This window comes from Chelonoidis abingdonii, chromosome 3 (genome assembly GCF_003597395.2).
Source record: "Chelonoidis abingdonii isolate Lonesome George chromosome 3, CheloAbing_2.0, whole genome shotgun sequence".
NCBI classification, from domain to species: domain Eukaryota; kingdom Metazoa; phylum Chordata; order Testudines; family Testudinidae; genus Chelonoidis; species Chelonoidis abingdonii.
In genome coordinates this window covers 157,535,763-157,554,416 of record NC_133771.1, presented here as the reverse complement: position 1 = coordinate 157,554,416, position 18,654 = coordinate 157,535,763, and positions in this window count along the sequence as shown.

The following is an 18,654-nucleotide window of genomic DNA, read 5'->3' as shown; positions in this document are numbered from 1 at the left end:
TACAACAAAGCTTAAACTTGTTCTTCATAATAATTTTAAAAAAACACTAGCTGCCTATTTAATTTGAAAAACAGCAAAAAATACCCACCTATCTTTCCATTACTTACAAGGAGACCTGAAGTTTAAAACTCCTCAGTGTGATAGACAGGTTTGCTTTGATCTGCTTAGCTCTTGGAAGTCCAGGCGCTCTGGGCTGCTGGTCCCATGCTACCCAGTGTCCCTAGGGACAACTCTGTCTGCCGTTAGGGAATTTTTCCCTGAGAACCCCCCGTAACATTTCACGAACCGCAGTTTAGGAACCACTGCTCTAGAGCCTTTGAGGGCCTGGGGTGGAGGATACCATCTGCTCAACCTAAAAGTGTGACTAGCTGCCCCTACATTGGGTATGTCTACACAGCAATAAAAAACCCACGGCACCAAGTAGTAGAGCCCAGGTCAACTGATTCGGGCTCATAGGGCTAAACACAGCAGTATAGACATTTAGTCTCAGGCTGGAGCCGGGGCTCTGTTACCCTTCCTCCTAGCCAGGCTCCAAAGCTTGGGCTCCACCTCAAGCCCAAATGTCTACAACACTATTTTTAATCCTACAGCCTAAGCCACATGAGCCCAAGTCAATTGACACCGCAGGTTTTTCTGTGCAGTGCAGTCGTATGCAATAATTCTATAGTTCTCACATCATCCATCCTAGCTACGAATGCCTGAGTCAACATGTTCTGCAACAAGTGCGCCTCAAATCTTTCATTTCGAGGTGTAAATCCAGCAAAAAGACACACTCTAGTTGTCAATATATTGTATTAAAGTTAGCTGCCTACCCCACAAACCCAACTCCCAAAAATCTCCTGTGTGATGTTACCTCAGTGACCAATCACCAAACAGCACTATAGCTATGCATATACAAAGATAGACATTACTGCTTATTTCTGTCCTGTCAAGTAATCCTGGCAATCAATGCACAAGTTGCATTATCATCCAATGATAATGTCCACTGAGACACTGCAGATTGATTCCTGCAAAATAAAGTCCAGAGCCCTTGCCATGCTTCTGTGTCCTCCTGCCTCTCTCAGTAATCACACAACTGAGGAAACTGCAATACAAAGTCGGATGAAGGGGTAAGTGTCCCTTTATTAAGGAACAGTGCAAGGTTAAATCTGATTAGGCAGCTACTGTGTGAAGCATGTGGCTATTGTGCGAAGCATGTGGCTATTGTGCAGGAACTGAGTACAAGCTATCCAATTCTGACACTTTGCGGAAGTTTAATATCCTTCCAGTTACTAATAGAATAGAATCTTGTCACAGTAAGATATGAATACATCATCTGCCTTCTTTCCAAATACAGAACAGAAATATTTATTAAAATACTTCTTCCTTTTCTGTACCACGATTGACAATTTTGCCATCAATTGTCTGCATTTCTTAACTGCCAATTAGTACTCATTGCTATCAACTTCCCCATCATTCCACTGTTGTATCAATGGTTCTCAACCAGTGGTACGCGTAGCCCTGGGGATATGAAGAGGTGTCGAAAGGGGTACATCAACTCATAGATATTTGCCTGATTTTACAACAGCCTCCATAAAAAAGCGCTAGCTAAATCAGCACAAACTAAAATGTCATACAGACAATGACTTGTTTATATCACTCTATATACTATACACTAAAATGCAAGTACAATATTTATATTCCAATTGATTTATTTTTATAATTATATGGTAAAATGAGAAAGCAAGCAATTTTTCCACTAATAGTATGCTGCAACACTTTCATAATTTTGTGTCTGATTTTGTAAGCAAACAGTTTTTAAATGAGCTGAAACTTGGGGGTACGCAAGACAAATCAGACCCCTGAGAGCCAGTGTATTATATATTGGGTTTGTAATATTAATTTTAGTGCTACTTTCACTTCACTGCTCACCCTGAAAAACCTTTTTTAAAATGTAATGTATGTTTATATATAAAAATGAAAGAGTGCATTTTTTGTTTTTAACCTAGGCAGCCTTCTTATGAGATTGCAGAATTCTGGGGCATCTAATAAAGTATTCTTATAACAATGAACAATTATCATTGACATTTTTATATTAACATTTTTCCTCCTATTCAATTTCACTAATTTTCTTCCTTCAGTTTTACATCATCCAACGATGGCTTGTGTTTCCTTCAGTATATCTAGTACTTTCAATGATGTGAATACATGACATTCTATAAATGACAATGTTGTGATACTGGCTCTACATATGATCTCTGGGTCCGGACCTCTATAAAAACTTTCATAGATTAGGAGATCTTCTCAGCAAGTTGAATGACCTCCCTCACAGTTAGGGAGGTCATGTTCAGTGGCAGACTGTAGGCAATCTGGAATATAAAGCACTTTTCCACCTTTGGGCACATTTTGGTGGTCCTGACAGGGGTGGAGGTTAGCTTGTAACAGCTGCAATATAGACTTCGAGAAATTATTTGCACTTCCCTCTGCCTCAGCCCAGTTTTTTCTACCATTGATGTTCTAGTCCTTATCCTCCTCTTTTCACCTGGAGAATGCAAATCATTCATTAACCATGAAGACAATCAGCCCCTCTTTCCCAAAGAAAAATGGCAGATTCTGCTTCATACTTTTAGATCTATTGCTGATTTAGTCAGAAAGTTCCATTTGGTATTACTGCTAGCTAGCACAGAAAGGTACTTCCAGGACTTCAGTTGCCAAATTACCCAACATGTTTTATTCACCCTGACAACAGCAGAGGCCATTAGCTCTATTCACACAAAAACATTAACACGGAGAAACTGGTTCCATCATCAGGCTGGAAGTCTGCCAGGACTTTATCACCAATTCACTGTGTGACCCTGAGAAAGTTACATATCTGCGCCTCATTTCCTCCATACATATCTATGATATTGGGAATAATATTTAGCATGTGTTGTTATGATGATTATTTCACTGGTTATGAGTGCTATAAACATGCAACATATATTATTCTGAGAGAGAGAGAGAGAAAACTTTCCCACAAGTGTCATATACAGAAACACAGACCTCTTGCTCTAGTCCTAAATTGACTCTCCAACTCTGGCCTCAAGATTGATCCCCACTGAGATGTCTGGGAGATGTCCTTGCAATATGATTGAAAGCTCTTTTATTTTGTTTGCTTTAAGTTATTCACTTGTACAGCTTCTCTCTTCCTCTTTTTACTCTGTGTCTCACTGAGCCTGTACTTTTGCTTTCAGTCAGAGAGCTAGCCAGGAATATTCCCAGACCTATTTGTTATGCTTAATCTCTTTAATACTTGAAGGAAAAATTCCAAACGTTTCATCCTGGGATGGCTCTGATAATAGTTAATATGGCTTAACATTTAGAGATGAAACCATTTGGTTATCTGGACCAACCCACACCAACTTTGGGGCAATTCAGATACAGACATCCTGAACTTCATAGACCAGGCCTAATTCCACCAAGAATGAAACGCAGGTAGTAACAGAGTGTGTTGTGTGTGATGAGGGCGGTGGGGGAGAGGGAAAGAGAGGGAACTGACCAAAAACACCCAACCTACTATTCACAAAGGAGCCGATATTTCCAAAGTAACACACAAAGGCCTCTGTATGGGAATCCTCCTTCATACCCTGAATGTTCTTTAAACATTTAGATAACATTACAGGAGACCTCAAGCACAGGAGACAGAAAGATGTGATCAAGAGCCTCAGAGTCTACGCTCTACTTTACAATGTACAATGGAAGCAACAGGTGGGAGAAAAAGCAAGATATGCTTTCAACCCTTAATGGAAAAGCCCATGTTCAGATCATCCTGGCAGAATATCAGCAGTAATGGAGCATAATGACGATCATATTATTAAATGGACAAAAACTAATGTCACTGCAACAATAAGGTCACATAGTTAAAGCCCGGAAGTGAAGAGACGCTGAATTAACGCTGCTGTTGGAATCTTCTACATCACGGATATGGTTTATTATTAATAACAAAGACTATTACAGTTGGGCTTAGAGGCCCTGAGATCAGGACCTCATTGTGCTAGTGTGATCCAGGCACCTCTTGGTGCCAACTGGCAAAGGGCACCGAGGTACACAGGGGTATAGGGATCCCTTGGGAGTGGTCTCTACATTGTGTTGCCCATGGCTGGTGGAGTTGGAGAGCTGACTCGTGGCAGGCACAGACAAAACTTCCTTGTGTCAGGGCAGGTGGTAGTGAGATGTCTCAATCCTGGGTAAAATCACAGCAAGGCACTGTACAAACTCATAGTAAGCATCAGTCCCTACCCTAAAATCTTATATCTAAATTACACGTGTAGGGAAACAGGAAATTCTTTTATGCACAAAGTGTGATATTTCTAAAGCATTTTTCATTCCAAATGGCAACAAAAAGTCAGAAATATGGAGTTTCCCACAGAACTGGAGTCTTTCAAAACATTCCAGGCAGGGAGCTGGCCTGCTGATGGGGGAGCTCATGCAGCCTGCCTACTGGCTGGCTGAAAGTTTCAATTTTCAACAGAATAAAGGGCTGTTTCTATCCTGGTAACTAAGCATTTTCCAACAGAGAAAAAACTCCCTTTAAAAAGGGGGGGAAAGGAGGAGCTCAGGATCTATAGACCAATCAGCCTGACTTTGATACCTGGGAAGTTACTAGAGTAATGTATAAAACATTCATTTTGGAAAATACCTGGAGGATGAAGGGGTGATCACTCGTGGACAGCATGGATTTACTAAGAACAAATCCTGCCAAACCAGCTTGATATCATTCTTTGACAAGGTAACTGCTTTGTGTCTAGGGGAAATGCAATGGACATAATACACCTGGACTTTAACAAGGCTTTTGATGCAGGCCCACATGACATTTTAGTAAGTAAGCTGGAAAAATACAAGCTCGGTACAACTATGATTAAGTGGATATAATTGGTTAAACAACTGCAAAGAAAGAGTAACTATTAATGGAATGATGTCAGATTGGAAAGAGGCCTCAAGTGGGGTTCCACAGCCATCTGTTCTGGGTCAATGTTATTTAACATCATTATTAATTACCTGGATGTGGGAGTAGAAAGCATACTGATCAAATCTGCAAATGACACAAAGCTGGCAGGTGGAGGAGCAGGAGAATTTCAAATACTTTGGGGGATAGAACTAAAATTCAAAGGGATCTTGATAAATTGGAAAACAAGGCTATAGACAACAAAATTTAAGGTGCTACACATAGAGAAGAAAAACCAAATGCACAGATACAGAATGGGCGATAACTAGCTCAGCAGCAGAACTGCTGAGAAGGATTTGGGAATTGTGGTGGATCACAACTTCAACATAAGTTAACAAGATGCTGTTGCAAAAAGAGAAGCAAATGCAATTTTGGTTTCATACTCCTGGGTGAATTCTTTGTTTCTGCACATGTGCAGAATTAATGTTCCCCGTAGATTTATTTGCTTCCCCACAGAAAAATGACTTCTGATAGGGAAGCAAAAGGAAGCCTACAAAAGCGGTCATGTACCCCTCTCTGGCTGTGCAGGAAGGTTGGTTCGGGTGCCCGGAGCAACAAGTACACGTAAATCACCACTGGGAGGGGGTGGAAGGGGATGGGCAGTCGTGTGTGTGAGAGGGAGAGACATGCTGTCCCTCTTGCTCGCTATTGCAGTATGCTTGGCGTGGAGAGGCAGGGCTTTGGGATGTTTCTAAGGAGGTAGGCATGTGGCAGAGAAGAATGTAGCAGCCTGCCTGCCTTAGTGAATTGTTCCCATTCTCTTTGTGAATTCCCCCAGGACTATAAGACAGGTGTAAATGTTTTAAGGCTCCTTTATGTTGCCAGAATGGTGTAAAGCAGTGGTTTTCAAACTTTTTTTCTGGTGACTCAGTTGAAGGAAAGTGTTGATGCCCGCGCCCCGATAGAGCTAGGGATGAGGGGTTTGGGAGGGGCTCAGGGCTGAGGCAGAGGGTTGGGGTGCAGGGGTGAGGACTGCAGGGTGGGTCTGGGGATGAGGGGTTTGGGGTGCAGGAGGGGACTTCAGGTTTGGGGGGACTTAGGGCTGGGGATTGGGGCACAGGCTTACCTCAGGTGGCTCTTGGTCAGTGGCACAGAGAGGGTATTATGGCAGGCTTCCTGCTTGTCCTGGCACCGCGGACCACACTGCACCCCAGAAGCAACCAGCAACAGGTAGGACTCCTAGGCAGAGGCTCGCAAATGGCTCTGTGTGGCTCTTGCCTACAGACACTGGTTCCCCAGCTCCCATTGGCCAGTTCCTGGCCAACAGGAGCGTGGAGCTGGTGCTCGGGGGGGGGGGTGGGGGGAGCAGCATGCAGAGCCCCGTGGCCCCCCCAACTAGGAGCTGGATCTGCTGCTGGCTGCATCTGGGGTGCAGCACGGTGTCAGAACAGGAAGGGACTAGCATTCCTTAGCTGACCAGAGCTGCCGCAACCCAGTGCCTTACATTCCACAACCCAGTACCGGGGTCACGACGCGCAGTTTAAAAAGCACTGCTGTAAAGGACAGTATGGCCTTATAAATGCTTATGGTGCTTCAGTGATTAAAACTGGTCTAAATTTTTGGACTGAAAAAAATTCCTATCAAAATGTACTCCATGAACTGTTTGGTATTTACCTTTCTGGAGATAGTCAACAATCAATATAAATTGTGAGTTTTATTCGTCAGCCATCACTTGCTCTTCAGTTGCCTATGACGTAACACTGAGCATATGGATGCATATATTTGTTGACTAATAACTAGAAATAAAGGGTCAAACCTAGCGACATTACTATTAGACCAAGCAGGTTTGAGGATTTCATTCAATGCTCCCCACTCCCATTCTCCATCCATTGTATTGTAGCTTAAATAAATTACCAAAATAATTGAAACTGGCATGATTGCATTATTTTGACAAAATGTGCAGAATTTTAAAATATTGTGCGCAGAATCCCCCACGAGCAGTTTCATTAACAGAGGCATAGCACGCAAGTCACAGAAGGTGAAGGCAATGATAGTGCTGGTTAGGCCTCTGGATTGGTCACTGCTGTATAGAAAGGTCGTAGAGAAACTGGAAAGGATCCTGAGGCAAGTGACACATATGATCAAAGAGATGGACTGCAACCATATGAGCAAAGCCTGAAGGAACTAGGTATGTTTAGTTTGTAGGAAGGGAGATTAAGGCCTTCAGATACTTGAAAGGCTGCCATAAAAAAAGATGGAGAAAAATTATTCTGTCTTGCTACAGAAGCCAAGACAAGGGGCAATAGGTTCAAATACAACATAACACAAAATCTCAGCATAGTATCTCAGGAGAAACTTCCTAACTGTAAGAACAAACTGCCTAGGGAAGTCCTGGAAGCGCTATCACTGGAAGTTTTCAGAAGGAGGCTGGATAAAGCATTCAAGACAGATGGCTAACAACAAATCCTGCATCTTGGTGGGGGTGAGACTAGATGACCTTTGTGGTCCCTTCTAACCTCATGCTTCTATGATTCTATGGACTCTGCTAATACATTCCAAGGCCAGAACTATTGTGATCCTCAAGTCTGACCTCCTATATAGCACAGGCCACAGAACTTGCCCAAAGTAATTCCCAGAGCAGAGATTTTAGGAAAACTTCCCATCTTGATTTTAAAAGAGTCAGTGATGGAGATCCCATCACAACCCTTGGTAAATTGTGCCAGTGGTTAGTTACCCACACTGTCAAAAATTTACACCTTATTTTCAGTCCGGAAGTTTTTTGAAAGTTTATGGTCAGCTATACCCTAAATAAATATGGCAGAAAAAGGACGGAAGGAGAAAAAAGAATCACAGAGAGGTAAAGTGGCTTGCCTAAGATCACATAGTAATGCTTTCCAATCCTGGTTGTATAGATTATTTCCGATGTGCACCATAAAACACACAGCATGCACCACACAGCTGATTTAATGCTATAGCTGGAACCCAAGCATTTCAGTTCCTACCGACATGTACTTGACAGTGTTCAGACACTGAACAAGGTTTGTAGCAGCAACCTTCAGATCTTTTCAGAACCCAGTACAGTAACTCCTCACTTAAAGTCATCTTGGTTAACGTTGTTACATTGCTGATCAATTACGGAACATGCTCGTTTAAAATTGTGCAGTGCTCCCTTCCAACGTTGTTTGGCAGCCGCTTGCTTTATCCACTGCTTGCAGGAAGAGCAGCCTGTTGCAGCTAGCTGATGGAGGCTTGGAACCAGCATGGACTGGCAGCCCCCCCCACCATCAGCTTTCCCTATCAGCTCTCTGTTCTCCTAAGTTCCCTGCGCTGCAGTCGTCTAGCAGGCTATTAATCAGCAGTTCAGCTGTAACTCCCCCACTGCGATGTGCTGCTCCTGCCTTCTGCCTTGGAGCTGCTCCCAGAGACTCCTTCTTGTTGTGCAGAAAGGGAAGGGGGGGGGAACTAATGTCAGGCTGTCCCCCTCTCCCCTGCTCCTGCACTCTGCTTAACCCTTCTCCATATAGAGGAGGGAGGGGACACGGAGGGAGAGAGACAGAGAGAGCTTGGGGCAGCAGCTACTGTATCAACTTCCTGATCCACTTAAAAAGACAATGCACTTAAGAGTGGGTCAGCTTACTTAAAGGGGCAGTGTGCATCTCTCTCAATCTCCCTCACACACAAGGTGTATATCTATCTCTATCTGCTATGCTGTCTCCCCTCCCTCATGTTTGTGCTGCCTTGTGTGAGAGGCTACATTAACAACAAAGTGTTAACCTTTGAGGGCTCTGCCGAGTGCTAGTTCATCATTTAGCAGCAAGGCATTCCCTGGGAAATATCCCTCTCTCTTCCATCCTCTAACTTCACCACCTCAACCAAGCTTCACAATCATCATAGCTATGAACAGTATTACATTGTTTGTTTAAAACATATGTAACCCTTCTGCCCCTCTGAATTGGCAGCAACAAGGGCCGGGTTCAGTATCCAGGGGTTCTGTTTCAATAACACAATGCCAAACCAGCTCGAGCCCCCACCCAGTGATCTGGGAAAATCTTACACACACCCCTAGGTGCCTCAAAGAGGCAATGTTTCCCCTCTCGCAAGCACAGAGTCTCAGTGTAGCAGAAAAAGTTTAATTACATGAGATAAACAACAAGCACTAAATTGGGAAAACACAACTAGAGTTCCTAGACCAAACCGCGCGCAAAGACCCACCCCAGGAAATTGGAGCATGCCTTTTCCCCTGGGCTCTTGAGTCCAGCAACCCCCAAATCACCCACAGTCCCAAAAGTCCCACAATCCAAAAGTCTCTCATGGTCAGTGCAGCCCAAGTCCAAAGTCTATCTCAGGCCTTCCCGCGGGTTAGAAACACCTACGTTACCGCAACTGCCTGCTCCTGTGGTTTGGCTTCTGCCTTCTCTCGAAGCTGCTCACTCAGCGCACTACTTGCTCTCCAGCGTCATCACGTCCGCCTCACCATTGCTTGCTCCATCACTTCCATAGCTGCTCCAATGTCCTGAAACTGCTCCTTGTGTTGTGGCGTCACTGCCACAGCTTACTCATCATTTCTTGCCGCCTCGCAATACTGTCCCCTGATCTGTCCACATCCCAATGCCACTCCGCCAGCTGCTCTGTTCCGCAGTATAGCTTCAGGCTCCCCCACTAGTTAGCACAGTACTCAGTGCTCTCAGCTCAGTAATTTCAGCTCTTTAGTAATTTCAGCTCTTTAGTGATTTCAGCTCTTAGTAGGGGAGCCCCACTGCTAGTGCACCATTAGCCCAAAGTGAGTTCAGCTCAGTAACCTGTATCTAGATTCTTAAGGGAATAAAAAAATCAACTCTGTCATTCCACAGTGGAGAGAGGAGTGGGTGGAACTGGTGCTTCTGGCTCCACAAGAAGACTACACAACCAGGCACAAATACCTGTCCCCAGCCTCTCTCAATTCACTGGGTTTTGGAACACATGTCCCTTGTCTAGCAAGTACCACCCAACTGAGGTTGAGTCAATTCTGTCACAAAGCAGTCCCACAGCTCGGCAGTCTGGGATGGGGTAGGCATGTCTATGCAAATACACTCTCTGAAATTCTTTCCACCATATGTCAGGGTAGAGCTCATCCTGACTCTGCTTACACATATACTGTGTGTAATATCTATATAATATATAGTTTTTTGTCTGGTGAAAAAAAAGTTTCCCTGCAACCTAACACCGCCTATTTACATTAATTCTTATGAGGAAAATTGGATTCGCTTAAAGTCGCATTTTTCAGGAACATAACTACAACATTAAGCAAGGAGTTACTGTACAGCAGGCAGCAGCTTCTCCAGTCAGGACCAAAACTTTTCCTCTGTGGTGATCCCAGTTGTTCATTGAGCAGGCACACAATCTTAACAGTGTAACAAACAACTGTTGTGTTCATTTCCAACAGCTGCTTTTCCCCAAAAAGTTTCAGCAAGGGGCAGGACGAAAGAAGAGGTAAGTCAGGATGTAGTTATAAAGCATACACAAAGGCCACCTATTATTCCTCTCATTATTTGTATTATGTAAAGCCCAGGGTCCTACTCCAGGACCAGAATCCCACTGTACTAGTCACCTAATAGCATCACCAAGCAGATGACCATTTTGCCTGGGTGCAGCATGAGCAAGCACTAGATCACACTCTCTTGTAACACAGGTCAGGATTCCCAAGTACTCTTCCCAGCTCTGCCAATGATTAGCAGAGGTATCATTTAGCCTCTCTAGCTCTCCATAAAGTTAGTATGATATCTATGTACCTACCTCAGATGGCTAGAGGCTCGTTGTCTGTGAAGTGCTTTTAGGTGCTCTGATTTATCTTTTTTAAGCAAAGTATTACACAAAGCAATCTTGACAGAATGGGAGATCCTAGATGAAAGAGGACTGGCAGGAATGCTTCTGGGCTGGGCACAAGCAGTTGCATGCTTACACTGTTCCAGACAGATTGAAAACGATAGTTAGAGGGGTTCTCATAACAAATTTTTTGATGGCTGCACTGACACTTTCTCCCTAAAATACTTAATTACCTATAGGAAAACACAAACAATTAGATATGCACAGATTCATATCCAAATAATTGTAACGTTTGTAGGGTTTTTTTGGCAGACTCAATAACAAAAATAAGGCTGCATCCCCCTTTGGCACCCCCATCCAAGGCTTAGTGGGTCCTGGGGCTTGTTGTGAAGAGAAAGTTACTCACCTTGCAGTAACTGAGGTTCTTCGAGATGTGTGTCCCTGTGGGTGCTCCACTCTAGCTGACAGTGCGTCCCGGCGCCGTTGATCAGAGATTTTCAGTAGCAGTGCCTGGTTGGGACGCACGCACTCAGTTGGTATCTCCCGTCTTGTTGGAATCTTCCTGAGTGTGTGCACCCCACACCCTCCTCAGTTCCTTCTCTACCGTGGAGAATCATATGAGTACTCCAAAGTAGAGGGGAGGAGGGCGGGGAGTGGAGCACCCACAGGACAAACATATCTTGAAGAACCTCAGTTGCTGCAAGATGAGTAACTTACTCTTCTTCGAGTGCTGTCCCTGTGGGTGCTCCACTCTAGGTGAATGTGTAGCAGTACTCACTATAGTTGGTGGGACTTTGGAGATGCGGCAGCAAGTACTGTAGATAGTACTGTATGGTCTACTATGGTGTCTGCCGTGGTGTCTTGCGTGAGAGCATAGTGTTTTGCAAACTTGCGTTCAGATGACCCCAAAGCTGCTTTGCAGATGTCAGGAATGGGAACATTGTGTAGGAAGGCAACAGATGTCAACATGGCTCAAGTGGAATGAGTTCTAATGCCTTCAGGAGGTTGAAGCTTTTGCACATGGTAACAGGATCTGATGCAGTCAGAGATCCACTTGGATAGACGTTGTTTAGAGATAGCCGTACCTTTCGATCTTTCGGTAACGGAAACAAAGAGTCGTGGGGACTACGAAATGGTTTAGTCCTGTCTAAATAAAAGGCGATTGCTCGCCTGACATCAAGAGTATGCAGGGTTGCCTCTTGCGGAGCCTTGTGAGGTTTGGGATAGAAAGTAGGTAAGTATATAGGTTGGTTGAGGTGGAAGGTCGATACCACCTTAGGAAGAAATTTAGGATGGGGTCTCAAAGTGACTTTGTCTTTGGAGAAGATTGTGTTGGGAGGGTGGGCCATCAAGGCGCTCATTCACCAACTCTCCCTGCTGATGTTATGGCAACTAAGAAAGCCACCTTCACAGACATATGGAGATGAGAGGAGGTATCCAAGGCCTCAAATGGAGGTTTCATGAGAGCATGAAGAATGAGGTTAAGATTCCATGCAGCCGCTGTTGGGTAAATTTCAGAGTAGAGATTTTGCAGGCTTGTGAGAAAGCATTTTATGGTGGGGTGGTAAAGAATGAATAACCGTCTAATACGTCATGGAAGGTTGTAAGCACCGCCAGGTGCACTTTGATGGAGCTGACCAAAAGTCCGTCCTGTTTTAATTTCAGGAGGTAGTCTAGAATGTTAGGGAGGGTCACGTTATTGGGTGCTAAGTGAATACATGAGCATCAGAGGGCGAAACGCTTCCACTTCTGCAGGTAGGTTTTACGAGTGGAGTCTTCCCTACTGTGCAGGAGGACATATTGGACTTGCTCAGAACAGGCTAGTTCACGAGTTTGGAACCATGAAGGAACCAGGCTGTGAGGTGGAGCTTTTGGAGCTGGGGGTGAAGAACCTGTCCATTGTCCTGGGAAACGTGGTGTGGCCTGTTGGGGAGAGCCCGTGGGTGACGGGAGGATATGCAGAGTAGGTAGGGATACACACCTGTCTTGGCCAAACCGGGGCAGTAAGGATGACCCAGGCCTTGCCGTCCGCAATCTTCCAAAGAACCCCGTGTAACAGAGGGATTGGTGGAAGGCGTAGAGGAGGGAATCATTCCATGGGATGAGGAATGCATCTCCTAGGGATGCAGTCCCGAGTCCCGCTCTGGAGCAAAACAGAATATTTTTGATTCTGGGTCGTGGCAAAGAGATCTATTGATGGGGTGCCCCAGAGGGAGAAGAGCTGTTGGAGTACTGAAGGGTGCAGTTCCCATTCGCATTGTGTCAGGAAGTGCCTGCTGAGTGCGTCGACAGTAGTGTTGTGGCAGCCTGCTAGGTAGGAAGTGATGATTTGTATTCAATGTCGTATGCACCAATTCCACAGTTGAATGACTTCCATGCAAAGGGAACGTGATCGGGCTCCCCCTTGTCTGTCTATGTAGTACATGCATGCTATGTTGTCTTTTAAGGCCCAAAGAGATTTGCTCTTTCTGAGGGGAAGAAAGTGAAGGCATGCTCGCCTCACTGCTCTGAGCTCTAAGAGATTTATGTGTAGGTGCGTCTCTGATGCGGACCACCGACCTTGTGCCCTGTGCCGCCCTAGGTGCACTCCACAACTGATTAGGGAAGCGTCCGTGGTAAGCATGAGTGTTGGGGAACATTGCTGGAAGGAAACCCCTGTGCAGAGGTTTTCTGGACTTGTTACCAATGCTGGGAAGCTATAACAGTGGGAGGAGGAGTTAGCAGCATCCCTAAGGTGTGTCTGTTGGGTTTGAAATTGGAATTGAGCCAGCCCTGGAGACATCTCATGTGTAGCCTGGCGTGGTGAACCACGAAGGTGGTGGCTGCCATGTGACCAAGGAGCTGTAGGCAGAGTCTTGCCTGTGTCCTGGGACAAATAGAGAGTGTGTGTTTGAGCTGCACGATAACGAGGAATCTGTGATATGGTAGCGAGGCCCTGCTCTGGAATGAGTCGAGATGAGCTCTGATGAACTCGATCTGTTGTTTAGGTATTGTTTATTTTTGGATTTTTATTTGGAGGTCTAGGCTGTGAAAGAGGGAGATGGCGAAATGGGTAGCTTGAAGTATCTCGCCATAGGAGTTGCCCTTGATGAGGCAATCGTCCAGTTAGGGGAACAGTGTGACCCCGTGTTTGCGGAGGTGAGCCATGACCACGGCTAGAGTCTTGGAAAAAACTCTCAGTGCTGTGGTGGGTCCGAAAGGAAGAACTCGGTACTGAAAATGGTCGTGACCGATTGTGAATCGTAGGAAGCGTCTGCGAGCTGGATGAATTGATATATGAAAGTAAGCATCCTGTAGGTCAAGGGCTGTGAACCAGTCCCCTTGATCCAGTGCAGGTATTATTGTGCCCAGTGTGACCATCTTGAATCTTTGTATCCTCATGAATTTGTTCAGTCGGCGTAGATCTAGTATAGGCCTCCATCCTCTGATCTTTTTCTGAGTTAGAAAGTAATGGGAGTAGAAACCTGTCCCTTGATTTTCCATCGAGACAGGTTCCACTGCACCTAGTTGTAGAAGATGCACTACTTCTGTGCGAAGTAAGTGGTCGTGATGAGAAGGGTCCCTGAAGAGGGACGGGGATGGGGGGGAAGTGTCATTTTTTTTTAAAAGAGGGAATTTTGGGGGTCTGAGTCTTTTGTCTGTCTCTCAGCTATGAGAGGTTTCTTTTCTATCTTCAAGCTTCTAATCTTCAGTTTCAAAGTTGTGAGTACAAAGGTAGAAAAAACAATAGGCTTTTATATGTTTTTTTTTGTATTTACATGTGTGTAGTTTGCTGGAATGTTTAAATTGTATCTCTTTTTGAATAAGGCTGTTTATTCATATTTTTTCTTTTAAGTAATAGCCCTGTGTATTGTCAACTTAATGCAGAGATCATATTTTCATGTGTTTTTTCTTTTTTTTTTTATATAAAGCTTTCTTTTTAAGACTTGTTTGAGTTTTTCTCTCTGGGTAGGCTAAGGAACGAAGGGGAGGGGAATTCTCTTTGTGTTAGATCTACGGAGGGTAAAGCTCTGCAGCACCAGGGAATTGGTGGGAGGGGGAAGAGAGATAGAATCATTTCTGTTTCCTTGTATTTGGGGTTTGTCTCTTTGTGGAATAGAGGAGACATGCTTCTTGGTATTGTGATGTAAAGAGATTGCATCAGTAACTCTCAGGTTAGCCCAGAGAGGAAAGTCTGGGTGGGGAGAGAGAGGGGGAAGGAAGTGGGTTATTTCCCTTTGTGGTAAGACTCAGGGCTTCTGAGTCTTGGGGTTCCCCAGGGAAGGTTTGGGGAGACCAGAGAGGGAGAAGTCCTGGAAATCACTTGGCTGGTGGCAGCGAGATCAAATCTGAGCTGGTAATTAAGCTTAGAGGGGTTCATGCAGGCACCCAGATTTCTGGATGCTAAGGTCCAGATTTGGGAAGGCTTATGATAGGAAGTGTAAGAGGAAGTTTGTCCTTATCAAAAGGAAGATCCTCCACTTTGGTCTGCAGTTTTTTGGAGATGCTAGATGCAGAGAACTATGAGGATCTGTGCATAACCACAGCAGTTGCAGTTGTATGGGCTGCTGTGTCCGCCGTGTCTAGAGATGCCTGTAGGGCCGTTCTGGAAATCAGTTGGCCCTCAGTCAGGATTGATTTGAAGTCTGCTCTCCTATCCTCTGGAATGTAGGAGGCAAATTCAAAAGTTTAGTGTAATTATCAAAGTCGTAACTGGCAAGGGGAGCAGAATAGTTTGCAATTCTGAATTGCAGGCTGGAGGACGTATAAACCTTGCGGCCCAAGACATCAAAACATCTAAGGTCCTTGTCTTGCAGGGTGGATCGATATTGCGACAGTTTTGTCCTCTGTGCAACTGCATCCATGACAAGAGAGTTCGGTGGTGGATATGAAAATAGGAAGTCAGCGTCCTTAGCAGGGACATAGTATTTACGTTTGGCCTTTTTGCAAGTTGGTACTAAAGAAGCTGGGGTTTGCCAGAGACTGTCAGTCAGCTCCAGGAGTGCTTCATTTATAGGGAGCGCAATTTTTGAGGGCGCAGATGTTGACGGATTCTGAAGAGTCTGTGTTGCGTCTCCTGAACCTCTTGAAAGGGGATATCTTGACTGAGTGCCACCCTCTGAAAAGTTCTTGAAATTGTTTACAGTCGTCCACGGCCCGTGGAGGCGGAGGGAAGAGGGCTCCGTCCAGGGCTAATGGAGAGTTAGGAGTCGGTGAGTCAGGATATGGTGCGTAACTTGCATATTCAGGAGGGGGCTCAGGCACCTTAGAAGTGGACGGAGCAGGAGATTGAGGCACAGAAGGAGGATGATTGGTAGGAGGATGTTGCCAAGGGTACCACTGAGGCCAAGGCATAGGGTAAGAGAACCCAGGTGTCACCCATGAGGGGGGCGAAGTAGGGAAACTGAGGCTGGTGGCCTTGAGTCGTGACCTGAGGTGGCAGAGGTGCCTGCAGAGGAGAAGCAGCAGGAGAGAACTCCGCTTGCTGCTGTAAATCAAGTTCACTGTCAGTGAAAACCAGTTCAGGTGGAGAGAGCGGTGGTTCAAAAAAATGAGCCCTGTGTATCTAGGAGCAGAGAGTGAGGGTCAGGTGGCACTGAAAGGTCACATTGGGTGAAAAACTGTTGCTCCTGCTCCCTGGGCTGAACTGAGCCTGCTCTCTGCTCTAGCTCATTAGCAGGAGAAAGTGAAAGTGACAGTAGCGCTGCAGACTGCTTGGAGGTGCCCTGCAGGGGGTCTGCTGCTGGTGCCTAGGTGGAAGATGAACATTGGCACCGAGCCTTTCTCCCTACAGGGGAGGATTGCGCTGCTGGCACCGCAGCCGTTTGCAGTGCCCAGGAGCAGCGCGCTGCCGGCACCGCGGCCATTTGCGGTGCAGGGGGGACCAGAGCCACAAGGACTTCCCTGACATGGGAGGTTGGGTCCCTGCCTCTGAGCTTTGTTGGAGCTGCGGCTGAGGCATTAGAAAAAGCTGAGGCACCTGCCTTTGGTGCTGTCAGCACAGAGTATAGGGATCTCACGGGAGACCCCCTACCCTTGTTAAAGTCTCTCCTGTGAGACTGTTCTGCTTCTTGCCTCCGCTCCAGGGAGGGTGAAACAACGCTCTCCATTGGTTCCGATCTGGCTGGGGACCATGTGGGAGAGGGTTTAACCTTTCCTGTCTCCAAAAGCGGCTGTAAGGATTTTTCCATCATCAGCATTTTGAGCCACAGATCCCTGTCGCGATGAGCTCTTGACTTGAGGCTCGCGCAATGGAGACACTTCATAGGGACGTGGGTGTCCCCGAGGCACTTCACACAGTATGAGTGCCCACCTGTCTGTGGCATGGATTCCTGACAGGAAATACACCTTTTGAATCCTGAAGCTCCTGGCATTATGAATTAGAGATGGCTGAGGACAGTATCTCAACGGGAGAAAAGCCTGAGGGGCTTTTTTTTTTTTTTTTAAACTAAGTAACTAACTAACTAACTAACTATGTAACTACATTGAAGGAAGGGAAGCAACTGGGATGTAACTAATAATTATTTCTATGTTCTTTGTTACTGTTTCCTATAGAGATCAGGGAAGAGAAGGCAGCACTGTCCCGAGTTCCGTCTTCGGCCGAGGACGGTTGAGAAGGAACTGAGGAGGGTGTGGGGTGCACGCACTCAGGAAGATTCCAATGAGACGGGAGATACCAACTGAGCGTGTGCGTCCCAACCAGGCCCTGCTACCGAAAATCTCCGATCAACGGCGCCAGGACGCACCGTCACCTAGACTGGAGCACCCATAGGGACAGTACTCGAAGAAGAAGAGTGTATTTCTATATTTGTAAATATCACAGTACTTAGAAGCTATTTGGCAGGCTATCAGAAGTGATATTAAACATACCAGTATCACTTTTCACAGATAGCTAGTAAATCTGCTGTGAAAAGTGACACTTGCATGTTTGTTAATATCATTTTTCTCAGCAAGATCCAGGACGCATTAAGCCCTGAATGGGAAGGCCAATGCAGGAGGCAGCACGAGCTAGAAGCAATAGTGGGGAGGCAGTGGGGGCCTGGGCAATAGTGGGGATGGATGCGAGGCCAGGAAGGGGGCAGGATCTGAGGCGGAGTGGGGGGAATATCCGCTGCCATAAGGCGAGGACTGGGGCTCAGTGCTCACGACCAGAGCTGGGGCCAGGAACGGCATGGCTGGAGCCAGGGACTGGAGCCCACTGCCATGCAGCTGGAGCTGTGGATCAGCGCCCAGGGCTAGTGCCTGCCCCCACATGGCCAGAGCCCAGGAGTGTGTGGCTGGAGCCAGCTCCCACCACCATGTGGCCAGGGCCAGCTCCTGCCACCACATGGCCAGGGCCCAGGAACAGAGCTGTGGGTTGGCACCTGCTGCCATGCAGCTGGAGCAGAGGATCAGAACCAGGGGCTAGGGCCACATGGCTGGAGCCCGGGGCCAGCTCCTGCCACTGCACAGCTGGAACTGGGGCTGACTGAAGCTCCGCGGCCAGAGCTGGGGGTCAGTACCTGCTGCCCTGCGGTCAGAGCCCGTGGCCATGTGGTCAGGTTCCTGAAGTCCTGCCACTGGAGCCTGCCACTCAAACCCCCTCCCTCCCAATGTGGGTCAAGAACTCACCTTGCTCCTGAAGTGCTCTGCCGCACCTCCCTCCAGAGGCGGTGCAGAGCGCCCCATCCAGAAGCAACAACGAGGGAAGGGAAGGGGGAAGGCCACTGCCCCCCCAATCACCGCTCAGGAAGCTATTGTAGCCATACAAAAAGGTCCTGGCAGCCACATTTGAGAAACATTGAGCTAGACACTATAGTGCAAAGAGAGCCACCACATGAGAAGATGTGGAACTCTGCAACAAAATCCACTGCCAAGGGGCAAAACAGGAAAAGAGATGAAGACAACAGTAGAGGATTTTCCTTCTGAACTACAAAGGGTTTTTTATATTTGTGAACTTGTATAGCAATAGTGGAGGGGGGAAGGGGGAA